Below are 26,065 nucleotides of genomic sequence, written 5' to 3'. Positions count from 1 at the left end.
ATTTCACACTTTATTAGGGAAATAAAAAAAATTATCTCACACTGTAGCTCTTAACGTGTGAATAGGCACGTACATGAGTTCTTGTCCACATTAAAGTTTATCTGGTTATTTGTTCCAGCCAGTTGATTCTTTTCAGTCAAAGAAGAAGTTGTCACAGGAATTGAATAAATCCAGCAGATTTCTTCTTTTGTTTTTACTCCTCATCATAAACTGTCAAGAAATGTGCCAGTCATCTCTGTCACAGTCAGATATGACATTTGAATCTGCTGCAGCAGCTCTTAGTGGAGAGCACAAAATCTAGATGAAATGTCTCAATGTTCACTTTTGGAAATGTCAGTTGTTCTACATGCTCAGTATTTAGACTTGCTTATCAGTCAGTGAGCATTGTCAGCACCTGTGATGATGTGTGCTGAATACATACTAAAACGATGGCAGCTAACATACCCGACTGCAGTTACAGTCAAGCTAGGCTAAAGGCTGTGTTTTTGATATTCACTAAAGAGAAGGATATTCCCATGCTGACAAAATCTCTTCTGGCCTTGTAAATTGCCCTCCATAAAAACAGGGGCTGGCAAGCATGTAATAGTATATATTTTCTCTATTGGAGAAAGAGCCAGTTTTACTCCTTTTCAGGTGCAAAAGACAATTGACCAGGTAGAGGGGTGGTGACGGTGGTGAAACATGAGCAATTTCAGGACCTGATTCAGAGCCTATGAGAGTTGTACATGAGATTTGGGTCAGGAGCCTATTTCTGTAGTAAGTGTTCTATGAGGCATCAGTAACTCTTGCAAACCCATTCATTTAAAAGATTAGTCTAATGCTTGGAAGTCCTGTCTCCCAATACGTCTACTAAAGGGTGTTCTCTCTTTTTGCTTCCAGTGAGCAGTTTGTCTGATTACAGTTAATACAAAAGACAAACATACAGGAACACAGGAGAGAACCAAAATATTGAGTGAGTGTTTTATCACTCCCGCTGTTCAAAATATGGTTGCCAATAATAATGTGGAGAAGTAGTTGGTTGATATTATCTCTGGCTCTCTTGCTCTGTGAAAGATATACAACGCATGCATTTGAATGTACTTTATACCACAAAAGTTAGAGAGTTCCAAAACTTTGTTCTAATGTATGTCTACCAAATGTGATCACCAGGTTTTCAGAAACTGGCTGTTCCATGTAGTTTTTTCAATACCTATAATAGTAGTGGTGATAGTAAAGTTTAATATTCAATCAATCAGCCTACTACATATTCAGATTCTTAAACTACAATATACAGTGCTCATCTGCTCATGTGGCATTAAACTCAGTTTTTTTGCACTTCAGGAAAAGAAAAAGTGTAAAATATAAATAGTAATACATACTAAATCTCTTGTTCTTTGAGTGGCATTTGTTAACAGTGAAAAGAGAAATGCAGAAGCTGAAATATGAAGCATGTTCTTATGTGTAAGAACACATGGAGTTGGGAAATATTTGTGCATGTCTTAGGAGACAGACTTTTTTAAATGTTTGATTATACAGCAGCTTTATACATGAAGGGCCAAATTCTGAGGGTTTTAGTCAGGTTCCCATCTCCTAATATGGGGAAATAGCTCACACTGGGGAAATTCAGAAAGTTTCCTTCTCATTCCTCCAGAAGGGGCATGGATATCTTCTTTTCAGCCATGAATTCCACTACCAGAACCATGGAACCCCAAACATCTACAAAAAAGCAGTACTTATATGTCATTTGCCACTTTTCTGGCTCTCAGCCCTGCTTGCTTCTTCTGATATGAGGACAGCATGGAGCCACCAGAAGTTGTACTTGCAGGAGTTCCCCCTACCATGGCTGCATCTGGAACCCTCCCCTAAAGGCTGGTCCACAGCACTGAGGAGAAAGCAACACAAGTTAATATGGTCTCAGTCAGACTGTACTAACTTACACTGTTTTCCTCTATGGATACGAGAAGCAGAATCCAGAGAAACCCAGACATCCTCCTTGTCCCCCCACAGCTCTTTTAAAGTTATAGAGAAACAGAAGCAATACTTAGACAAGTTTGAGCTAGTGCTTCCATTATAAACTCATTTTGAGTAATATCATTTTTCAGGGGGAAATCATTTCAGATTGAAATTAGTATACATACTTGCCTGAGTACTCTTCCTAATATTAGAAACAGTTAGATTTGGCTGTTGATTTTTTGTTGAGACATTGTCTCAAGTGTCACTCTTTCTAACCTCTAACCAACCAATTATCCCCACACAAGTACATTGCACTTTTCTCATTCTCAGTGTTCCAGAGCAAAAGTTAGGCAGCAAAAAGTGTAAAAGACACAGATAATAGAATACATGGCAATACTATCAGAAAACAGAGACTATAAGCCTTATGGTATAATGTTATTTACCTATGTAGTAGGGACATATAGAATAGTATTTTCCTTACATTCTTGACATTTATAAGATTTTCATTGACTAAGGAAATGGGTTTTAGTCAGTGAAATGAGAAAAAAATGGGCATTTATGCAGTGTGTATGGAAATAAGATGTACTTACGGTAGAAGACAATGGCAACTGTACGATCAAGATCCTGCACATATATTTTCATGAAGTAATGAGATGTAAACACATTGCAGTTAGTTGGTATTTCAATAAAGCTCTTGGAACGGATACTGGATTACATCAAAAGGATAACAACATTTATTTTGTATTGGTTAAATTCTGCCAAATAACTTCTCTTCATCTACTTCAAATTTAAGAGTTTCAGATAATTCATCCACTGGATATCTGTGACATTATTCAGGGCACAATTTGGACTGATGGATATCTGGGTCCCCTCAATTCCCCAATCTGTGGTGCCTTTTACACTGCTTCACCATGACAGCAATCACTCCTGGTCTGCTCACTCACAGCCTCCAGCATGTAAATTATTCCCAATTATACTGTATGAGTGCTATAGCCAGCCACTCATGAATTACACTGCAGGGTAACACCAGCAAACTCTCGGTCCCAGACTTCCCTCCCCCCTGAAATGTGTGGTTTGGACTGCCCAACACCCTCCGGGACAATACAACCTCACATAAAATTTGTCATTTAATTAATAGAGAATGATATGCACAAATCCTGTTATCTCAAATGAAGTTTACCAGACAAACACACTGGTTTAGATTTTAAAAATTATTAACTACAAAAGATAGATTTTAAGTGATGTGACAAAGTTCCTCCTCTACCTTGGTGGGTCTTGCATTTATTGGTGGATTTGCTCACCTTGGAGCTTCACAGCAGCCCTCAGTTTGGCCATTTTCATGAACCCACAGTCCAGGTCGACTCCTCCTGTGTCTGACCAGGAGTTGGGAGGTTTGGGGGGAACCTGGGCCGGCCCTCTACACCGGGTTCCAGCCAAGGGCCCTGTAGAATGCAGCTGTCTAGAGTGCCTCCTGGAACAGCTGTGCGACAGCTACAACTCCCTGGCTACTTCCCCATGGCCTCCTCCCAATACCTTCTTTATCCTCACCATAGGACCTTCCTCCTGGTGCCTGATAATGCTTGTACTCCTCAGTCCTCCAACAGTATACGTTCTCACTCTCAGCTCCTAGCGCCTCTTGCTCCCAGCTCCTTACACACACCACAAACTGAAGTGAGCTCCTTTGTAAACCCAGGTGCCTTGATTAGCCTGCCTTAATTGATTCTAGCAGCTTCTTGATTGGCTGCAGGTGTTCTAAACAGCCTGTCTGTCTTAATTGTCTTCAGAAGGTTCCTGATTGTTCTGGAACCTTCCCTGTTACCTTAGCCAGGGAAAAGGGACCTACTTAGCTTGGGGCTAATATATCTGCCTTCTATTACTCTCCTGTACCCATCCGGCCCAACCCTGTCACAGTGATTACAAGTAATGAAGCATAAAAAAAGAAGTCAGAATTGGTTGCAAAGAAATAAAAGGTAAAACAGAACTTAGGCCATGTCTACAGTAGTGAACTTACAGCAGCACAGCTATACCAATGCAGCTGCACCGCTATAAGATTGCTCATGCAGCCACTCTGTTCCGATAGGAGAGAGGTCTCTCGTCGACATAATAAAACCACCTCCATGTGCAGCAGCAGCTAAATTGGTGGGAGAAGCTCTCCCTCCAACATAGTTCTGCCCACAGCAGCGCTTCTTTCGGTGTAACTTATGCTGCTCAGGGGATGTGTGTTTTTTCACCCCACTCAGCAACATAAACTATATCGAAAAAAGTGTTGGTGTAGACAAGCACTAAAACCTAACTTAACAAGCTAAATGAATTCATAGCAAAGGTCTCTCACACCACAGGTTCCAACAGTCTTTCTGGCTGAATCTTTCAGTCAAGAGCTCTCCCCCATCCAATGCTGCTCCTTTGTTCTTGGGGTGTTGTTGATGCCATTGGTAGAGATTATTTGGGGTGCCTGCTCTCTTCTCTATAGCCCTTTCTCTTGTGCAAGAATTATTTCCAACTGGGGGCTTGTCTTCACTACCAGCTAAATTGGTATTGCTGCAATCGATGCAATGGAGTTGATTTAGTGGGTTTGGTGAAGACATGATAAGTCGATGGCAGAGTGCTCTCCCGTCAACTTCAATACTCCTCCTCCCCAAGAGGTGGAAGCTATGTTGATGGGAGAGCGTCTCCCATTGATATAGTGTGATTTAGACCCTCTGTAAATCAATCTAAGCTACATTGACTTAAGTTACATAATTTAACTAGTGTAAATTGGATAGACTTACCTCATTATTGTAGACCAAGCCTGAGGTTCAGGAGACAGAAAGACTGGGTGGACAGGAACCTCAAGCTGTTGCTTTGTCAAAATGTAGATTTTTGCCCACACCTTCTCTCCTGCCAAAGGGTGGCCACTTAATCACAAGACAGTCCAATTGCTCTTGATGACTCCTAACTGATGTGTTGGCTACACTTTTGTCTCTGGGGAACTAGCTTGTGTCTGTCCTCCAGAGCAATATCATATAGTGGAATTTTATAAATGTACATACAATATTGCCATACATGTTTTACCAGGACAATCATGAGCAAATCATGAGTTTTCAAATGATACCTCAAAACATACTTTGTGTAAGATTTACCGTAATTCTATAAAAGGGGTGAATGTAGAGGACCGACTGTTACAATATCAATGTTGCATTTGAATTTCTATGGTCCCAATTCTTCAAACCCTTATGAATAGAATATTTCTTGCTTGTGCAAGTAGTCCCATTTAATTTGGTGAGGGAAGAACCTGAATGAAAAAGAACTAATTAATGTGATTAAGGGGCTAGTTACAAGATTGGGCCCCAAGATTTTTTAAAATAAGCAATGTGATTTGAATTGCTAAATTCAGAAGAAAAAAGTGTTACTTAAAATTCTACACAAAAAAAGTGTATATTTAAGCCTTTTCACAAACTAAGGCTTCAGAGTGCAAACTCATAGTCACAGCCTAAACTGGCTTAACTGGAGCTATGTTGGTTACACCCGCTAAGGAACTGGTTCATGTAATATTTAAACAGAGATGGCTGAAACAGTAGTCACATTTCCAAAATAAAAGGAAGTGGGAAACACACTTAATAATACCATTATCTCCTTGAGGATGAGCGGGTTGTGTTCTTCACCAACCCCCAAGTTGTGCAAAATCCTGAGAAAATATAAGTGTCTTACGTCATACCCCAAGATCAAAAGACTTGGACTAGGATGGGATAAAGTTCCATCTAAAACAGATTGTCCTCCACTGAGGAGGTCTTTGCCCCCAGTCCCCACAGTTTCAAATCTAGGGAATACAAACAAATGCAGCCATTTTATCTTGATTGTGACAACAGAGCACAGGGAAAGTAGGGATCTTCCAAGGCAGAGTGGAATATGAAAGCTGTTCTGGACTTCTGGTAGAGAGAGTACAGTTACTGTGTACAGGATGCAAATCTAGTGAAATTTTTCTTCTTGCCAATTTCAAAAAAACATTTTTCCCCACAAATTCCTGTTTATTTGTTGAGGTAAAAAAAAAAAAATCTCAATTTTCTCATACATCCCTTTTCCTATGGTGTCCTATCCACAAAGGACAGCTACATTTGCATTCTGCATGTTCATGGGGCTACAGATGGGAACAAATGCACTTAAGGGGTTGCATGGTGGGTGCATTCCTATCTGATGTGGAATAGGCCTTTAATGGGAAAATCTGGTTCACAGACATAAGATGGAAGAATCTTAGTTACTCTTCCTCCAGGGCCCAGATCACAGAAGTAAGATAGAAGCTTGCTGAAAAATGGAGGATACATTTGCAATCCAGGACAGGAGGTGGGTTGGACGACGGGGAAGGGAGATCCTTCAGATTGCCAACAGCAGTTTCCCAAGTTTCATAAGTGCTTGTACCACAAATGAGAGATTCCATCTCCAGCATTTCAGCTGGTTCAACTGCTAAAAACCACTCCACAGGAATAGAAATTGCAATGCTCTTTTGGATGTACCTGATCTGCTCAGACAGTGCCGCAGGTTGTGCTACGTTTGATGTTCCTGCAGTGAAACCAAGTGATTAACATAGTTTATTCGCAGAAAATAAATTTGCAGTATTCCTAGGAAGGGGTTTCGTCTCTTTCAGACAGTGAAAGCTGTATGCTGAGGTAACTACAGCAGCTTGACAGTATATCCCACGCTCTACTGCATATTTTTTTCCTGGCTGAGCAATGTGCAGCTCTAGCATATATGTAAGTCATCTGCAAGAACGGGAAAGAAAGAAAATAACTAATGAACAAGTAGCACTGCCAAGCAGAAATTATGGTACTGGAACTACAAAAATGTAAGGAGATCATTTTATTTAATCACGAGCAACTCTTTGATGTGACAGAGGATAGGGAGTCCTTGTTCCCTGACAGTAATTGTTTTTCCTCCTTTAATGCAAAAATGAAGAATTTGAAGCCAAGAAAGGTCCAGTAGCAGATAAGGTAACTTATATACTTGATAAGGGTATTGGCAGCTCTAAGGCATTTTATATTTCATAATGTCCTTGCTGTTACACTTGTATAAACTGGCCCGGGGCGGCAGAACCCATGACGAGAGGGGGCAGGGAAGCTAGCACCTCTCCAGTGGAAATATTGTGTGGATAACCTGTTTCCACCAGCACATTCCCTGTAAAGTGAGCACATACATGGAGGGAAAAGTGACCCTCACAGCACCTGGGATAGGGCCATGGAGCGGGTAGGAACCTCTCCCCCCTTGCAGAAGCTCAGTATCTCCACTTGCTCCCCATGCAGAGCATCCACCCTGCTCCCCCTCCTACCCCTGACACCACAATTTCCGCCTCTTCCCCTGCAGCCCCAGACTTCCCCCACTCCCCATGCAGAGCTCCTCCAGCCCATTAACACCCCAATTTACCGAGACCTTCCACCAACATAATGCATAGCATAAACATGGCAATATTATGTTCATACAAGGGCAAAAGCAACAAGTTGGTTAAGTGATTATTTCCTCAATTGTGCCAAAAATGTTGTTGACTAAGATGTTAGAAAGGGTAGCTGTTTGTAAAAAAGGGGAGTCAAAACCTACAGAACAGGACAAGAACGGAAATGATCTTTCATGATTTTTTTTTACATCAGACAGCAAGTAAGATTAATAGGCTATTAACCCTCACATGTCTTACAATAAACAGACATTTAGTGCCCAACATTGCAAGGTCTTATAGGAGGTACTGAGAACAGTCAACTCTGTTTGAAGGCAATGGCAATTGAGGTCTCTGAACAGAATTGGACCATTATTCGATCATGTTTGAGCTCCACTGGGAAAATGAAAGCAGCCTCTCTCTTTCAATCAATTTGTCTAGTGATGTTCTTCAAAAGAGCAAGTTAGTTTACTTACTTAGTTGTGTAATTGCTAAAATGTTTGTAAACAGGAACAGTAATTGAGGTGTCCGTTTCAATTAAAATGTGTAGCTCTGAATGGTTAATGCACACCAAGTGATAGCTTCCACACTCCTTAGCCACCTTTAAAGCACAGCAGAATTTACCACTCATTGAGGTACGTCACCACACAATGGGGTAGAGTCATACATGCTGTAACTCAACTGACTTCACTAAGACCAACAGATAGCCACAAGCCGTAGCACCCAATATTGTATGTGTGTGTGTCTGTGTGTGTGGGCAAGCAAAATATACAATTTTAACCCCATTGCAGGCAAATACTAGTGGGGCCCTAAAATAACTATCAAATAATCATAGCTTAGTAAGCTAGAATCATAAGCTACTTTCAGTAGGTGTTAGGAAACTGAATCTCTGTAGATCTTTTGGACTCTCCCTTGACCTGCACTCCATACTCGTCAGGCGAACATGTCATGCAGTTGCTTGCAGAGCATTCCCCCTCATATGCAAGCACATACACTGTGCAACTCTGCTTCAGACGTTCCATTCACCTTGCGAATTATTGTTCCACTTGTGGACTGAGTAGTATAGAGGACCTCACATTGATTGTCTGCACCAGGATGAATTTCCGGCAACAGGATAAGAAGAGCACACAACATTACGTTTGAGGGTTACCAAATTATAAAAGCTTTAAATATAGAGGAGAGAGAATTTTCTGCCTTTTTGCAGAGGAAACAAACTCAGTCCAAGACCAGAAGTTAGTCATTAGAATGTGCCATTGATATATTTTTAACCTTGACACTTTCATTACTCCATGACATAAATTAACTAGCAGTAGGATATAATGAACAGCAGAACATGACATGATTAAATACCAGCATTACGGGATTAAACTCATTAGGTTATATAGTTAATATCATCCTCTAAGAAAAAATTTAGCTGCGATTTACATTTTTGTTATGCACCTGCGAATTCTTTGGGCCAGTTGGTGTCTGAAGTTAATGGAGCAGTGTCAATTTACATCAGCTGAGGATCTGATTCTAAGATGATGATATAGTCACTTGGTCCAGATTCTGATCTCAATTACAGCAACATAAGTAACTCCAGAACTCAGTGGACTTACTCTGGATTTACAACTGAAAACAGGCTCAGATATCTTTCATACCCCCAACACTTACTAAAAATTAATAGATCCACTTGAAAATAAAGTTCTTTTAATCCTAGATTAAGGACTCCTTTTTAATTATACTAAAAACATTTTAGGACTTATTACCAAGGATGGTTGCAAAATACATTTTAATACATTTGTTCTGTATCAAGATATTAGTGTTTTTTCCCTGTACGTTTACCATAATGCCACATAGAGATGATGGGTTGTAAGCTCTCTAGGTCAAGGATTGTGCCTTCCTAGACATTTTTACATGACCTAGCAGTAATGTTAATAGGCAAGTAAGGGGTAGTGAGTACATTCACATCCCCAAGACAGCACCAGGAGACGTTATTTCCAATACCTGGGTCAGGCATGATTCTTCCTGTGTTTTTCTGTTGCACTATTTAGGTGTAAGTTGCTACAGACCTTAAAAGGATGCAGCATACTCCCCTGTACTCCTGTACATGCTTATCCACCTCCTCTTTCTAGCATGTAGGTGTAGCCAGACACACCCTCCTCCCCCCCTCCCCTGCACCCCATTTGCTCTTTCAAGTGGAGCCTGCACAGTTTCCTGTTATGCTGTTACAAAGCCAGAAGCAGTGGAAGATCCCCAATGATGTTAGGTGCTTGCTTAAAGCTGAATTGCTCTATATTACCAATTGTATTCATACAACTGATGTAAGGAATGAGTGAGACAGTGTGAGCGACAGCCAATGGCAAAACAAAGAAACAAATATCGCCTTTTATGGAACCATGGTATTACCCTGGTGAAGATATAAATCTCAAGATGGGCAGCCAGGACAGGGGTACCAATGAGGAAATGTAACAGCACACTAAACTCGGGACTGGATCGGAAGCAGTAGAGCCCTCACGTAGATCCGAAGGGACGTCGGGGACTCTCGTCACCCCATGGCCGATCTCTGGGCAGCTGTCGCCTGGCCAGCCTCAGCCACCTGCAAAATCGAAACCAACATCCATGCCTGCAGCCCGCTAGCATGAATGTGGTGGGTGGGTGTGTTTGTGTGTGTGTGTGTAATTGTGCAAATAAGGGAAGCAATAAATCAACCCTCAGTACTGCTCTAGTTCACCCTTTGTTTGTGGTTATTTCTTGGCTGGTTCCAAGAACAGGTAACAGTAGGAAGAGGAGTCATGACGCTGCCCCTCACCACTTACTTATGTGCATCATGGGTGCAGCCCTCTAGTCTCCCCCACACAGGGTTGAGATATAACAATTCTGCTGCATGTGAGTTGATGGGCCATTACTCCCCCTACTTTCCCATGTTAACAGGGGTCACAATCTAGTCCAATATAATGTATTTCTCATGACACCTGTGTTGATTTTCAGGAAAAGACTTACCTTCAGAAAAGTTTAAAGAAAAATTTACCAGAAGATCTTTTTATTTCACCATTTCAAAATGTGTCTTTGCTGTAATTCCCCAGAGAGATCACACATCCCCATTATTCTTTAAACTCTACATCTGCAGGTTCCTAGTGTAGATTGACACTTAATGTCAATAAACTCATGTTAACTTGGGATGTTAGTTCTACCAGTAAAAAGCATATTTTATTTCCTTTGGGGGAGGGGGGAATGTGAGGGGGATGGAGGTATATACCAGTATGCCATTTAAAATAGTTTTCAAAAATCTGTCATCAAGTATTAACTTCAGAAATTCAGCAGTGGAAGAGAGAACAGCTTTAGAATAACTTTGCCTCAACTGAGTTTTAATTATTTTTTTCCAACCTGCAGGCAAACTGATTCCTTCTAATAAAATATAAGTTAAAAAATCATTCTTTACCATTATGTGTTTACTTTATGTACACCAGGTTCCTAATGTAATCAAGGTAATAACCTAATTCTGGTTTACAATATTATCAAGATGTTTTACAAATTGGTTCAGTATTTTACAATTCAACATACATCTATAAAGCATCTTTCATGATGATTGTCTCAAGGTATTGTCCAAAGACACTTCAGAGTTCACTTAAGCTGCCTGAAAGGCTGGAGGTATCAGATTTGTACTTGGCTAAACTTTTAAACAACCACTTCTGTGACTATGATCTAATATCATCGGACAGAGAATTCCACGCCTTAGGGCACAATAGACAAAGGCTCCAGAACCTGACATCTCCAATTTACATTTGGAAATTATTAATAAATCAAAACCAATTAAACACAATGAAATGTGGAGCAGCTGAAAGCTCAAATAAGCAGGGCTGAGGCCATGTAAAATCTTGAAGATTAAAAGTAAAATTCTAAAATCAATTTGAAACTTCAGGGGAAGCCAATGTATTTACTGAGGGAAAAGGTACACAATTCTGACTTTTGTACTGTTAATTAACCTTTCTGTGGCATTCTTGACATGTTGAAGTGATTTAAAACCTGTAGCACTAAATGGATAAGGAGTTCACATTTAGTACTGCACTTTAAGACTTTAACGACAGAGTAAGGACTTGCAGCAGAAATCATTTATCATTGTGCATAGCTGAATTTTCATGCATCAAGTTTTGACTCCATGTCTGAGAAACAAGCATACAAAGCTGTGCATGTAAATTGCTGGTATTTTGTTCCATTGCTTGCATTAAATTATTATTAAATTATCTGGAGCGTCCAAATATTACAAACATAGTTTTTTCATAAATATAGTAACACTTCTGTTTACAAAACACTAAATGTGCAAAATTGCCTAAAATAATAGATTATTTAATAATAATAATAACAGCACAGAGAATGTGACAGTTAATTTCTCATAAAAGTTTTAATTATTACCTTGTAACTACATGAAAACTTCTTGCTGGTTGTTTAGTGGTGACAAGACAATTTTGTTAGGTTTATCTTCATCTCGTTCAAAAGCACGTTGCAGAAAGGACAGAGACAGATCAGGGAGGCTGGTAATGGGATTTGGAGCATCTTGACTATAGGTCATTAGTCCACAAGCAGATGTGGCTGGTACTGTCTGAAACCCTTTACCCATTAACCAAATGTAGGTGATAAATTTGTGAGGCTAAACTGGACATCTTACTGTATTTAGGATAGCTATGTTAACATGAATATTAATCACCAGGTATTAGTTGGATCAAGCCCAAAGTACAGTTTACAATGTTGAAAATTCCTAGGCTAGCTAAGAGAGTTATAATACTGCTCACACCGTGTATTCAATATTAATATGGCCTCGGGGGTGGGGGGGAACCCTATTCTCGGAATGGTCTTCCTTTTTATGAAACACTGAAATTTCAAGAAAAATGATATTATAACAAAATAATTAGAAGCAAAGATAAGATGCAAAGTACTGGAAAAATAGGGGATTGAAAGTAAATGTAGTTAAAAGAACAAACTGCCAAGTTAAAATTAAAGTTAAGTTGAACACAACTTAATGTCATGAGTATCCTTATTAATTGGACTGAGGGAGTGACCATAGTTGAAAACTCCTGAATTATAATTTCCTATGCCTTTTACTGGCTTCTATTAGTCAATTGAAGGACCAGTAGCTAATAGTCCAATAGGCCTATTAGACTGTTTCCAAAATTAGTTGAAGGTGACCCAGTTGAAAATGTTCAACTAGCATTTCCACAGAGGGGAGGAGGTGGAGTATTCAACATAGAATTACATTTAAACTGACCTTCTTAAAAATATTTTCCTTCCTCTGTGGAATTCATGGGCACCTTCTAGTTTGAGGAAATATGTGACTACAGAAAAGTCACCTATGAGATATTTAATATCTATCCTGTCACAGCATGCTACATTTTGGGATATAGTAAGTGAACCAGGAAGTGCCAGTGAATTTCTCAGAACAGAAAACAAATCACTTTTATAAAGGTCATTTAAAAAAAAAAAAAGATGCGTGCACCAAATTCTTTTCATCTTATACTATAAACCTGGTTAGTGGGGTCATCCAGCATATCAGTCCAAGCTTCCCTGAATTTTCCTCTTAGCTTTTCAGTTCACCGTAAAGTTAATAACTTAACGGAGGTTGGCTTCACATGGTAACACAAGGCTAAAGACTCTTGACGACAAAGACAGGAAGTAGCCCGGGGCCTGTTTACTTTGTAGACATGTTTATTGAACTGCTTGCCTCTCCCTGAATTTATTTTTCCATAAAAACCTTGGCAAAAAGGAAAATTCCTGCCCAAGAGTATTTTTCTGGAGTCTCAGAAGAAAGTCAAAAGGATTCTTAAACTGTTTCTTGACAGAATAAAGACATACATATGGAGATGATCTCTTCTAATTATTCAGGACTTGCCTTCTGATAGAAAACCTCACTGAAAATAAGGCGTCTTCTGTAAAACAGGCTGCAATGAAAGCTGAAGATGCTCAGCACCTCACAAAAGATGTTCAGCACTTGACAGGATTGCGTGCAATATCGACTACCCTGGCATAGTAACTTGGCAAATTCTGGATTTTCAGATGACAATTGTATATATTTACTGTACTGTCTTTTGCCATTGTAATTTTCATTGTTGTAGACAACATTTAGAACAATTTTCTTGTACATCTCTCAACTACCTTGTGTCTTTCTTGTATTTGTAGCTGTTGGTATAAATGTAAAAGTTTTACATTATTTTAGTCAAGAGTTTTGACATGATTTACCAAATTAAAAAAAGATACACAATTTGTCTTTGCTTCTAGATTTTTTTTCCCTATATCTAAACTGGCAGTATTCATGTTCTTCTCAATTTGTATGCAATTTGGAAAGAAGTGGAAGATCCAGTCTCATAATATTAAGCAATATGAGCTCCTTTTTATACTAATGTGAACTGTGAATGCATCAGGAAATAAGCCCCTTGTTCTACAGTTTCATTAGCAGAACAATAACAGAGTTGTGTTTTGGGGACACAATAGTTGAGCAACTTGGATTTTGTAGACATCTAAGTACCTGAATTCTGCTGCAAATCACAGAAATCTAAATTAGCTAAATTGTGCCTGCAAGTAAGTGTGAGAGCAAAGTGATTTATTAAATAATTTGACAAACAATTTCTAGGCATAAAATGGGAGAACATTGTGCATAGTATTTAAAAATAGTGAAGAATCTTTAAGGTTCCAGTCCTGCTAAGTTTTAAACATGTGCTTAACTTCACATACTGCGAGTAGGAGTCCCATTAAAGTAATTTGTTCTACTTGCACTATGTAAAATTTAACTTCTGGGTAAATATTTGCAGGATTAGGGACTAATGTCCAGATCTCCCAAGATATTTAGACACCTAATTTTCACTGCAATAAATGTGAGTTAGGTGCCTAAATACCTCTGAGGATCTGGGCCTATAATTTTTTTTGAAATCTTTCCTGATGGAAAAGACACTGCACAAGAGATGTTCAAATTGCCAAATTTATTTTCAATAAATCAAAACTTCATATTGAAACTTTTCAGAAAGAGCTGAGGGTTCATGCAAGGCCATAGAAATATATTGGATAAAAATTAGAATCATTACCAGCTATGGTTGGATATTTATCCAACAAAGACAAAAAATGAAAATTTAATTAAATCTAACAAACTGATAATCTTCCAGTTGCCTAAATACATTAATGAACCTCAGATGATCATTTACTACCTTTGAGAAGTTTATTTCACAAAGAAAATTGTTCTCCTTTAGGCCCTGATTCAGCAAAACATTTCAGCATATGCTTAAGTCCCACTGAAGACAATGCCTATATACTGCTTAAGTCCCACGAAATACAGCTTAGTGGTACACAGAACTTGTGCTGACCCTTTGCACGGGGTAAATTTCAATCATAACAAACACATGTTGATTTAACAATTCAGCTGCAATAGTCCAGCTGACTATGTCTGTAAAAAATAATAATTGTATGTGCACAGGGATCAAGTTGCCTGTGAGATATGAACTACTCTGTAAAACAACGTGTTTATATATGTTTAGTCACTTGCCAAGAGGATTAGCAGTATCTGACGCTTCCATTTGGGCAAAAAAATTGGTTCAGTTTTTATGTCTCATAATCATATCACAGACATAGCTAAAGATATTACAAATGTCATGCAATGTGACAGTTGCTACGTACAGAGTAAAACCCTTATTATGTAAATAACAGTACTAACTACATAGTGTGACAAAGTTCCTGCTCTACCTTGGTGGGTCTTGTGCTTATTGGCGGATTTGCTCGCCTTGGAGCTTCACGGCAGCTCTCAGCTTGGCCATTTTTTTAAACCTACAGTCCAGGTCGACTCCTCCTGTGTCTGACCAGGAGTTGGGAGGCTTGGGGGGGAACCTCTACTCTGGGTTCCAGCCCAGGGCCATGTGGAATGCAGCTGTCTAGAGTGCCTCCTGGAACAGCTGTGCGACAGCTACAACTCCCTGGGCTACTTCCCCATGGCCTCCTCCCAACACCTTCTTTATCCTCACCATTGGACCTTCCTCCTGGTGTCTGATAATGCTTGTACACCTCAGTCCTCCAACAGTCTGTGTTCTCACTCTCAGCTCCTAGCACCTCCTGCTCCCAGCTCCTCACACGCAAACCACAACCTGAAGTGAGCACCTTTTTAAAACCCAGGTGCCCTGATTAGCCTGCCTTAATTGATTCTAACAGCTTCTTGATTGGCTGCAGGGGTTCTAATCAGCCTGTCTTAATTGTCTCCAGAAGGTTCCTGATTGTTCTGGAACCTTCCCTGTTACCTTACCCAGGGAAAAGGGACCTACTTAGCCTGGGGCTAATATATCTGTCTTCTATTACTCTCCTATAGCCATCTGGCCCAACCCTGTCACAATAGTAAATAACTGCATAAAACTGATATAAATTGTCAGCTTGCAAGTTGCTGCTGTTCTCGTTGCAGTTAATCATACATGTTCCTTTTTCAAACCTTTTCCTTGTATGAATAATGCACAACTCCAACACATAAATCCATGTGACTGCCTCTTTGTCATTCCTGCATCCACTCCTTTTTGGAGCTAGTCATCCAGTAATGTGTAAATCAGAAGTCGCCATTTACACATATAGAAAATAGAGCTTCATGCTCAGAAGAAAAGTGCCACATTGTTTTTCACAAGGGGGTGTTCACCTAGCTCATAAAATAATATTAGGTAAAGGTTCTAGGGTATTCACATCTAAGTGTTTGCAGACAGCTACCATTACAAATCAGACTCACCTTAGTGATTTTTTTTCACTTCCCAGTAATGCCGGTGACACAAAGGAGGTACTTCTTTTAGATGTGCCCTCCTACCTCTTGTTAGCAGTTGTGCTGCTCCACCAGCTATGCCTGCCCCTTGACTTCCTAAAGGCAATGGAGCAGGAAACTGCCATTACCAAATTTTTGTTTTGATTCTGATTAGCTCTTCTGCTGCTGGCTCATCAATAGCTAAAAGGAGACTGCCTCCACTGGCTGCCTACCTGCCTGCCTGCCTCCCTCCATAGCCCTGATTCCTCACTATAGAAAATGACAAGACACTAATACCAGAAAGGAAGAGAGTCACATTCATGGGCTGTCATGCCTGGCTTTCCCATCAAGGGAAGATATTTTTCTGTGATACAAGGAACTGCAATTCACAGGAACCTGATGGGATGCACATGGATGAGTCTGTATTCCACTTCTACCCTCCTGAGCTGTTTCATCCATTGAATGGATCATGCCAGCAGACCAACCTGTGGCATCTCAGTGCCCCACTGAGGAGTAACTGCCTCAGCTATGTCCAGAAACCACCCAGTACTTTCTTTGCATTCTCTATAACTCAATAATCAGAGGGCTAAATTACAGTATCTGCTGAATGTCTTGAATGGGTCAGATTTCCCTCTCTATGACCCCCCCCACACACACACACACACACACATGGATGGACAGCTAACAAGGTCTGCTTTCAAGTTCCAGCAACCAAATGATGGACTTGGAGATTGTGTTTGGGGCAATTTTTAAAATGTTTAAGATATTTAATTGCTGAAGCTTTTATGGTATTTCCTTATCTCAGGCTCAATCATGGCCTGAGTGAGTCATAATCTCTCCACATAAAATAAAACCAAAGTTTTCAAACCTGGGTGACTTGAGTTCAACTCATAAATCCATATTTAGGCTTCTAACTCTTTTCCAAGTTGCTCTTCATCTGTAACTGCAGCATTGAAAAACAACATTTCACACACTTGTGTAGTTCAACTTCCAAATCAATACTGATACAACATCCAAATTATCATTAATTTCAAGAGTAACTACATTATATTATCATCTCATCTTTTCACACAAAGAAGTACACCCAGACTGCTTTATAAACACTCAGCAGATTCTGCATATGAATTCATTGCTAAGGCCGAATTTGTTTGCTCTTTCTCCTACAAAAATACAAGGATCAGAACTGGCTGCCAGCCATTGCAAGTCATATTATCTTAGAAAACATTTGTTCAAAAAAATCTTTGCTGGTATAACAAAACAAACTTTGGGGTTTATAGCAAAGGCCTTTATTGATTCCTTTTTGTATTAGCATTGGTAGATTAAAAATTCAACATTAGAGACTAAACCTCTGTCAGATCCTTTTGAGTTCAGAGGATTTTTTTTTATATTAATTGGTTTTGGCAAATTTCATCAAAAAGAGCTAGAAAATATGTAGCTATTTGATAATGTACGGAATATTCAAGGAATGGGGGGAGTGTACTAAAACTATACTTTTTGCTTACACGATCTTTTTGGCTCTAATTCATAATACATATGTAAAGCCCATAGGTTTTACCATTTGTTTGAGACTCTTACTAGTTTTTCCACCAGAGGGGGAGAGAGAGAGGTAGGGGAACAAAAGCAGCCCCCAAAGTCTCCTGACTGGAGTATTGGTTTTAATTGCCGCAAGAGCCCACCTCTTCAGAAAGTAGCCAGTGGAAGCTGGGAGAGATCACCAGCTTTTTGTAACCACTGGAGCTAGAGACTTGTCTCCAAAGAGATGGTGTGTAAGAGGCTTAGAAAAAGCTACACTGAATTTTTTGAGAGACAGAGGGGAGCGCCAAAAGCTCAGCCAGAACACGAAGCTAATCTTCCACGAGTTCCAATCTCTTCTGCTAACAAAGGGAACCCTGTGCAGTGTCTTTCAGATCTTTGGGGAAAGCTCCAGGCCAAAAGCCAAAGGAGGAGAAACTGCCCATGTATTTTAATTTAGTCAATTGCTTAACTATCTTGTTGAATATAGGCCTTTATGACTGATAGTTTAAGGGGCTTATGTGACTAGAAACATGCTTTGTAGGCAAGTTGACATTCCAGGCTTTCCTGTGAAGCAAGCAGCATTCATCTCTATCAGCTGGTCATGAGATTCTAAACCTTAACATTTTGATAACCTGATATAAAGAAAAATATATTTTGGATGAGAATTCAGAAAATCCAAAAATGATTAGCACCATTTTTTCTGCTGCTGCAGACATGCCAACACTAGGTTGTAAGCTTCTTGGAGTAAGGACCATCTTTTAGTTCAGGCACTCAGCACAGTGGTGTCCTGGTCCATGAAAGGGCTCCTAGTTGCAGGGCTCCTACAGACAACAACTAGGGAATTGAACAGAAAAAAATAAAATGCAAAAATCCTGCTAGTACAGCCATGGGACTACATAAATCAGGGTGGACACCAGTGTGAGCCTTAAGACAAGACTTAATTGGCTTCCAGCATTCTTACCTCCATAATAGTTCAACCTGCTGAAAAAACCTCTAGCTTCGGTAACACAGTATGTGTCAATACACATTTATCCCTGCAACTTCCCCTACATCTTAGTGAGAACAAGCAAGCTGCTGGGTTGCTGATGACTCAGCCGGCACCATTACTTAAAAGAGCACTCAGCCTTTAACTTCCAAAATGAGAATTTCATTGGGAGTCTGATGCTACTCTTATTGACAATAGAGTAACACACCTTTGACTTCAGTGGAGTTATTCCTGATTTACTCTGGTGTACATGAGAAGAGAATCAGAGCAAATTCTTTTCTATCATATACATTGTCTGCAGGGTGGTTGTAGCTGTGTGGAAGAAGAACTCTGTGTAAGCTCGAAAACTTGTCTCTCTCACAAGAAGTTGGTATAACAAAAAGATATTACTTCACTCACCTTCTCTTCACATTTGTGACTAACAAATTTTCCTGCTGCTCCCACACCCTCAAATATGCTTAGCAACTCACATGAAAAATTCACATTAGCTTTGAATAATAAAAAAGTTATTTACGTTTGACTGGGCTCTATCAGGCAACGACTAACTATACTAGCGAAGAAAATAATAAAGCCAGCATATGAGAAATAACTTCAGGCTCCTTCTTAAATTATCTTTCTCTCTGGTTGACAGCTCTGTTCTGGAGGTCAGTCAACCAGGGAGAAGAAGAAAGAAACCATTTCTTTACACCTGTTCTTCACAAAAAGAGTGAATAGAGATTCAAGCTAGCTTCTTTCCTTTCCCCAACATTTGATGATAGAGGCTGCAGAATTGATAGAGTCACCAAGGATAGGGTGAGGGAGGATACCTGTAGCCCCCTCTGGTGACTGAGGGTAGAGAATTTCTGCCCTACTCTTAGGGAACTTGTTAAAGTTTCCTTGTCTGTAAACTGAGCCTGGAGCTGCCACTGTCACCACCTAAAAAGTCATACAGGTATAGATTCAGATAATTAGGGGACTACTCCAGCCCTACTGCTGCATAAGTATTTATCATTACTAGTAAAAGTAATTTTGGGGGACTGCATGAGAACCCACAGCAGGAAGTAGGGAATGGAAGGATTGTAGATACAGAGAACAAGAGCAATGGGTGTAGGACAGGGAGACAATTTGCATGAACTATTCTCTAGCTAAACTCTCTACAATAAATACATTCCTGTAAGTAAGTTGGTGGGTAAGGCTCACACAGTCTGCTGGCATTTTGCACCTGGAGAATTGGTCAACAGCAGAGCAAGCATCAATAGCCTACAGAGCTTGCACATCTCAAATCTGTGGCTTTTTTTGCTGGAACCACTTCTCAGACCATAGCAGGGAGCTACACAGTGACTAGACACCTCAGATTACTAATATGTTGAGAGCACCTAGCAAGTAGCAGCCCATTAGGATTGCATCCTATTTATTCAATATTAGCAATGGAAACGGATTTCCAGCCTGCTAGCTTTATAGAATAAAGACTCTAAGGACTTTATATAATAAGTACTCTAAAAATCAGGGTTTCACTTTGGGGAAAAAGAGACCTGAACAAGTGTACTAGTCTAAATGTTGTCACTCTAATTAACCCAATACATTAAAAATAACCTCAGTGTCTAAATTAGTTACCCCACTCCAGGGATGTCCCTTACTCCAGCACCTAGTTCCTCTCCAACTTCTGTTGCTGAGTGCAGTTCCGCAGGAGAATTATCTAAGGTCCTGCCTCATGATTAAACTTACCTAGCCACATGCAATAAGTGAGTAGGAAAAATTAAGCACCTGCTGTGTCTACTTTAGGTCTTTTAGAACCTATACTATACCAGTGAGTGAAGTTCCATCAGTGGTAACACCAGGAAAGCTCAAGTGAAAACAAGGCTCAGATGTTTTTAGGATTCTGCCATTTAAGCTGGCTCAGAGCAGAGTTAGCCAACATGGTGGCAGAACCTGCCCCAGCTCAACCAAGCCTTATCTACATTACAACTTCCATTGGTGCTTTCATCCTCCGGTGGAGTTGCACCTGTTGGGAATTATGGGTTTACAAAAAAATGAGTATAGACAAGAGTGAAGGGGATGCACGGGGTAGAGGATACACTGTTTCTCCATCCTACTTTGATATCTTATTCAGAATTTTCCAGGTTCCTGGCTTCCATTGTTCTCTCTTACTGATACTGTCAGGGTTCTACTTCAGAAGTCACAGCCTCTTTTTCATATAATTATTTAAAACAACAAAATAACGAAAGTCCTCCTTGTGGGCACTTTCCCCTACCCCAAGGAGGATTTTGCACGTCAACTTTCTGATTAATAACCTGTTCTTCTCATTTATAACCCCTCATCCTTAATAACTATTTTCCTTTGGAGTTCTCATTACAATTGCAGCTTCCCCAAATGTCACAATCAGCTACCCCATCCATCTGCTTCACAACCTTCCAGCAATAATATTCTGTCCATTCAATGGGGCAGTAATCATGCATCACAAACAAGCAGCATGATGTATAAAATACTTCACCAGGACACCAATAATTTCAATAAATAATAAAATAAAATCCATTTGTGTTAAAATTTAATTTTCAAGTTGCAAAATTTAGATCAAATGACTATATCTGTCTCATCCAAAATAAGTTAGATCCACTTCAATGCATAGGTATTTTTTAAAAAAAATCTTGCTACATCCTTCTTGAGAGTAGAAAGGAATCAAGTGCACTAACTGATATCATGCTTATCATTTGACTTTTTATGGTGTTTAAGAGGCTTGATTATTTCTCCCTCACACTACTGCCTATGGCTCAACTCTCAAGTCAGAAACAATATGGCAAACTACTTCCTACCAAAGTTTACACTAGCTACCATAAGGCTTTGGATAGCTCTTGTCACCATAGTATCTGCTGTGGTATTCAGAGATGAATTCCGTCCCTCTCTTCTCCTATATCCTTAAGAAAACCTGAAAACAAAATTCAAAATAGGGCTTAAGTGGCACAGAAACCTCATGCTGGCTCTCTGCACAGGAGTGATTTCTGTGCTATAGAGTACGTTGAGATGCCACACTTCCTGTAGACTCTTTATGCATCCATTAGTTTCCTGTGACACACTGCCTGCTGGGGGCAGAAGCAAAGAAGCCCAGGACAGATCATGGAACATGGTCACACAGAGCAATAGGAAGTTTTGTTATCTCATTGCTATACATAGTTCCTGTTCATAGTAAAGGGTTTATCTTGACACTGGTCTGCTTGTCAGTAAGACACTACATGGTACCAGGACTGGAAGACGCAGTGTGCTAGAAGACCCAATGAAGTGTGATATTCCAATGGCTGCTACAGAGCCTGTGCAAGTAATTCCCCCACGAGCCTTGAGAGTCAGGGGAAATGCTGACCATGCCTGGAAAAGGCTCAAACAGCAATTTGAGCTGCATATAAAAGCCACAGGAGCAAATAAACTAGTGGATGTGCAAAAAAGTGCTCTGCTTTTGCTTGGTCACAGAGCTCCAAGATCTGCACTTTCAACACACCATAGTCAGATACTGCTTCCTAAGACTACCTTTCAACGTCTTCAAGTCCAGAAGTATTTCACTGTGCAAGAAGCCAGACATCAGAGGGCCTAGCATATATGAAAGTGTGCATTGATGAAATAATAATTTGGGGCAGCATTGCTGATGAACATCAGGAATGACCGAAGAGAGTCCAGCAAAATTGCAAGGGCTAATAACCTTAAACTGAATAAGATTGAATGTCAGGTTCAAATAATGGAGATAACATATGTGGGAGAGAGATTGTTCTCAAAGGGCATCTTGCCTGAAGAATCAAAGGTTCAGACAAAACAGAACATGCTAAAACCCAAAAATAAAAGTGGAATTCAAAAGTAGCCAGGCTGAATTATATCAGCAAGTCCACACATAACTATACAGTTTGCACAACTCAACAAAGACATCTCTTCCACAAGGTCACAGAATGGGCAGGGATCTGAGATCATGAAAGAATTCAATGATTTAAACAACATTCTGACATTAGCTCTACATTTTTGGACCCCTTGAAAGACATCAGGCTCTGCACAGATGCCTCAAAAGGAGAGCTGGGAGCAGTACTATTCCAGTACTGGATTGGTTGCCAGTTTCATATATCACAGCTACCAAGAAGATGTACACACAAATCGAAAGAGAGAAATTAGATCTGGCATAGGACAGTACAAGATTTCACAACTTTCTCTCTGGTTTTAGCTTCAAAGCAGAAACTGATCACAAACCACTGATTGCAACACACAAACAGGGACATGGAGAAGCACCAGACAGGATACAGTGACTATGTTTGAAAATACAAAAATAAGATGTGACCTTGAGTTCCAACCTGGATACCACTTAGTAATAGCAGACATAGTTTCAAGAACACATGCTCCAGTTGTCAATACACAGCCTGATGATCAGTGATACAAGTGATAGCAAAGAAGGAGGGGTGGGGGGGGTGAGGAACTCAAAAGTTCCCATCTACCTATTCCTGATATAAAAAGGAGCTCTTAGTGATCTCAGGTGTGCTCTTAGAGGGGGGACAGATCATTGTTCCCACAGTGATAAGAAGGACAATATTGGAACAAGCACACAAAGGGCACCCGGGAATAATCAAATCAAAGATGAGAGCTAAAGAAGTTGTATTCTGGCCACAGGTGAATAGAATTTACATGTTCAGCATGGGCAGACATGATCACCGGATTATTTTGGACTATTTTACTAGATTCCTTGAAGTAGTCACACTTGAAGATGGGTGAAATGCCCTAATAGGCCAATTAAGATATGTTAAGGTTGTTTAAAAACAACCTGAATAGTTGTTAAATCAGGTATTGTATTTGCTATAGTTTGTTAGATTAATTTAATAGTGTTTTAGTCTAGTCAGAAACTTTAGAAAGAGATCTAAAAAGATGTGCTATAGAGTAAGTCTTCCAGGAAGTGTAGAGATACCACACTTCCTGCAGACAATGGTTTCCTGGACCACTTCCTGATGGGGTAGAAACAAAGCAGCCCAGTGCAGGGCAATTGTAGGCTGCAGCTACACAGAATAGTAGAAAGTTTTGTTACCTCATGGTGGTACATAACGAACAGAAACTATCTTGATACCAGTCTGTTTGTCAGTAAGATACTTCAAATTCCATCCATTATTTCCTGTACTAAATATACCTTTTCATACTGCATTTGTGTGAAAAAGCCAAGATACATAGAGTACTACAGATAAATAGAGAAGTTAATTCTTGGGCTTTTTTGATAGAATATATTTCCTGCATATAGAACTCAGCAAAGAGTTGGAAAAATGTTGACCTTACATCTTTTATGTACATTTCCTGTCAAAATTCAAACATATGAGCCTTGCTAATATGAATGCCACCCATTATTCTATGTACTAAATATGCCTTTTCATCTAGATTTGTGTTCAATAGCTAATATGAATGCTCAAATAAAGAGAATTTCAAACTCAGTCAGAGAAAAGAAACAATATCATGGGATTTGTGCTCTTGGCCAGAGTGAATTTCAAATTGTGAACCACAGATATTCAGAATTTGGAAACAAACTGCAGAACAAGTGTTATTTGCTGGGGGGAAGATGACAAATCATTTCAAATGAATAAATTCAAGAATTTTGCATTAGTTCGGGAACTATTTCTACACAGAGTAAAAGGCCACATTTAATATAAATTATTTCTTGTGAATTATGCCTTCGGCTTTACCCATACACTAGCTGTTTTATACCTACCTGAGAATGGAAGCTTGTATTAATTTGCATATAAACTACATTAGAAAATCCTATTATTTACAACTGAATAATTTTCTCATTCACTTCACTAAAAGATATCAATCCATCCTTAGAGTTTACTATATTTCAGGAATTAAATCATTGTATTGACATGTTTATTTTAAAATAAGAAAAATCATCATTTGCCAATGTATATTACCATATCCATATTTTAATGGTGTTGAACACAATGATCATTCAGGGAGGCAAATGGAATTACAAACCTCAAGCTGCTGCTTGTCTCTCAAGTAAACATGTAGAGTGGTATATTTCAAGCTCAGCTGCATTTTGAACTGTAAAGCCTGTTACTAATGGCACTAATGTAAATGCAGGAAAAAAATACAATGCACAGAATAAGTCAAATAGTAGCAGAAAATAAATGTTTTCCCTTTGTGTCAACATATGGCCCACTCTTTGCAGTCTTAAAGCACAATGCACCAACGGATTACAGTGTATTTCCCCTTCCGTGTTTTCAAAGAACATTTCATTCTGGCTGGCATCTGAAGTTCTGAGAACCAAGCATCAAATTGATGTTTGCCTGCCAGGACCTTTCAGAAGAACAAACAGAATCTTTCACCAGGAACTGTACAAACTCTGAATTCCGCCCAGGTCATTAGTGGCCAATAGTTATTACTGTGTGACAGCTGTTTTGTAGCCTGCATGAACTGAGTTGGTGGTGTCAGTCCAAGTCCCCTTCGACCATGTGCTATGTAATAAAAGGCATAATCACAATTGACACACATTGGCACCTTTGCTGGCAGTTTCAAAGAAGCCAAGGTTTGAATGGGATTAGAGACCGAACAACTGTCTCACCTCTAGAGGTAGTCCCATCAGAAAGAGAGTTGAGGCATACTGCCAGAGCAGCGTGAGAAAGCTTTGACTGCCTATGTTATACCTGTTCTCTCTATAACAGAGTTCAGTGCACAGAACTGCTCTTTTACCATCTTTCATCAGAGCAAAATTAAGGGAAAAGAAAGTATTTCATTTTATTTTAGGGCTTTTTTTCCAGTTCTACAAGGCAGAACCAATGGGGAACAATAAGGGCCATATTTTCAGAAAACTACAGTTCTGCTTCCGAACTTACCTCAATTCACAAATACAATCTCTGTTTAATGTTAGTTACGGTTGCTGTCAGCAATAAACTAAACCATAAAACATTTGGAAATGTGTGACCCTATTCCGCCCCCCCCCCCCCCCACACACAGAACCCTGGCTTCATTCAGTACACAGAATATATCTAGTCTGGGGATAAAGAAGAGTCGTATAGTAAAGGAGTCTGTTGTTTGCAGGACCCCTGCCTCATTTCTTGCAGAAGTTGGAAGGTTTGTAGTCAATAAGGCAGGGAATTGCAGGAAGAGAAAGGATAGTCTCATGGTTAAGGCAGTTTAATGCCCCCCAGAGACTTAGATTTTAACCCTTCCTCTGCCACCAAGTTCCTGAAGAAGAGTTCTGTGTGGCTTGAAAGCTTGTCTCTCTCACCAACAGATGGTGGTCCGAAAAAGATAGTACCTCACCCACCTGGCCTCTCTGATATCCTGGGATCAACAAGGCTACAACTACACTGCGTACACCAAGTTCCTGTGCAGTGCTGGGTATGTCGCTTACAGCACATTTTTCATAGGTAGTCTCTTCCACATGTAGCCACGAATTGTATCATAATGCACATGCACAAAGGGGGTGAATTAAGGTGTCATGGGCAACATTCATTCTGGCATTTCCTATCTTGAGAGTGCTCAGCTATTATTAATCCTTAATGTTGTATTTCCTGTTTTTTTTTTATAGTTT

The 26,065-nt window shown here is 39.7% G+C and overlaps 1 long non-coding RNA gene across 1 annotated transcript in view; it reads right to left on the bottom strand.

The window, feature by feature from the left end:
- Window positions 1-7,726: 7,726 nt before the first annotated feature.
- Window positions 7,727-26,065, bottom strand: part of LOC122464128 — a 32,736-nt gene continuing 14,397 nt past the window's right edge. The window contains exons 2-4 of the long non-coding RNA XR_006288034.1: window positions 16,921-16,995; window positions 16,044-16,169; window positions 7,727-9,905 (exon numbers count right to left, since the gene is read on the bottom strand). This is a non-coding gene — a long non-coding RNA (uncharacterized LOC122464128). The remainder of the gene's footprint in view (window positions 9,906-16,043; window positions 16,170-16,920; window positions 16,996-26,065) is intronic.

The sequence above is a fragment of the Chelonia mydas genome, chromosome 1 (genome assembly GCF_015237465.2).
Source record: "Chelonia mydas isolate rCheMyd1 chromosome 1, rCheMyd1.pri.v2, whole genome shotgun sequence".
Taxonomy (NCBI): Eukaryota; Metazoa; Chordata; order Testudines; family Cheloniidae; genus Chelonia; species Chelonia mydas.
This window is presented reverse-complemented; position numbering and strand designations above follow the sequence as displayed.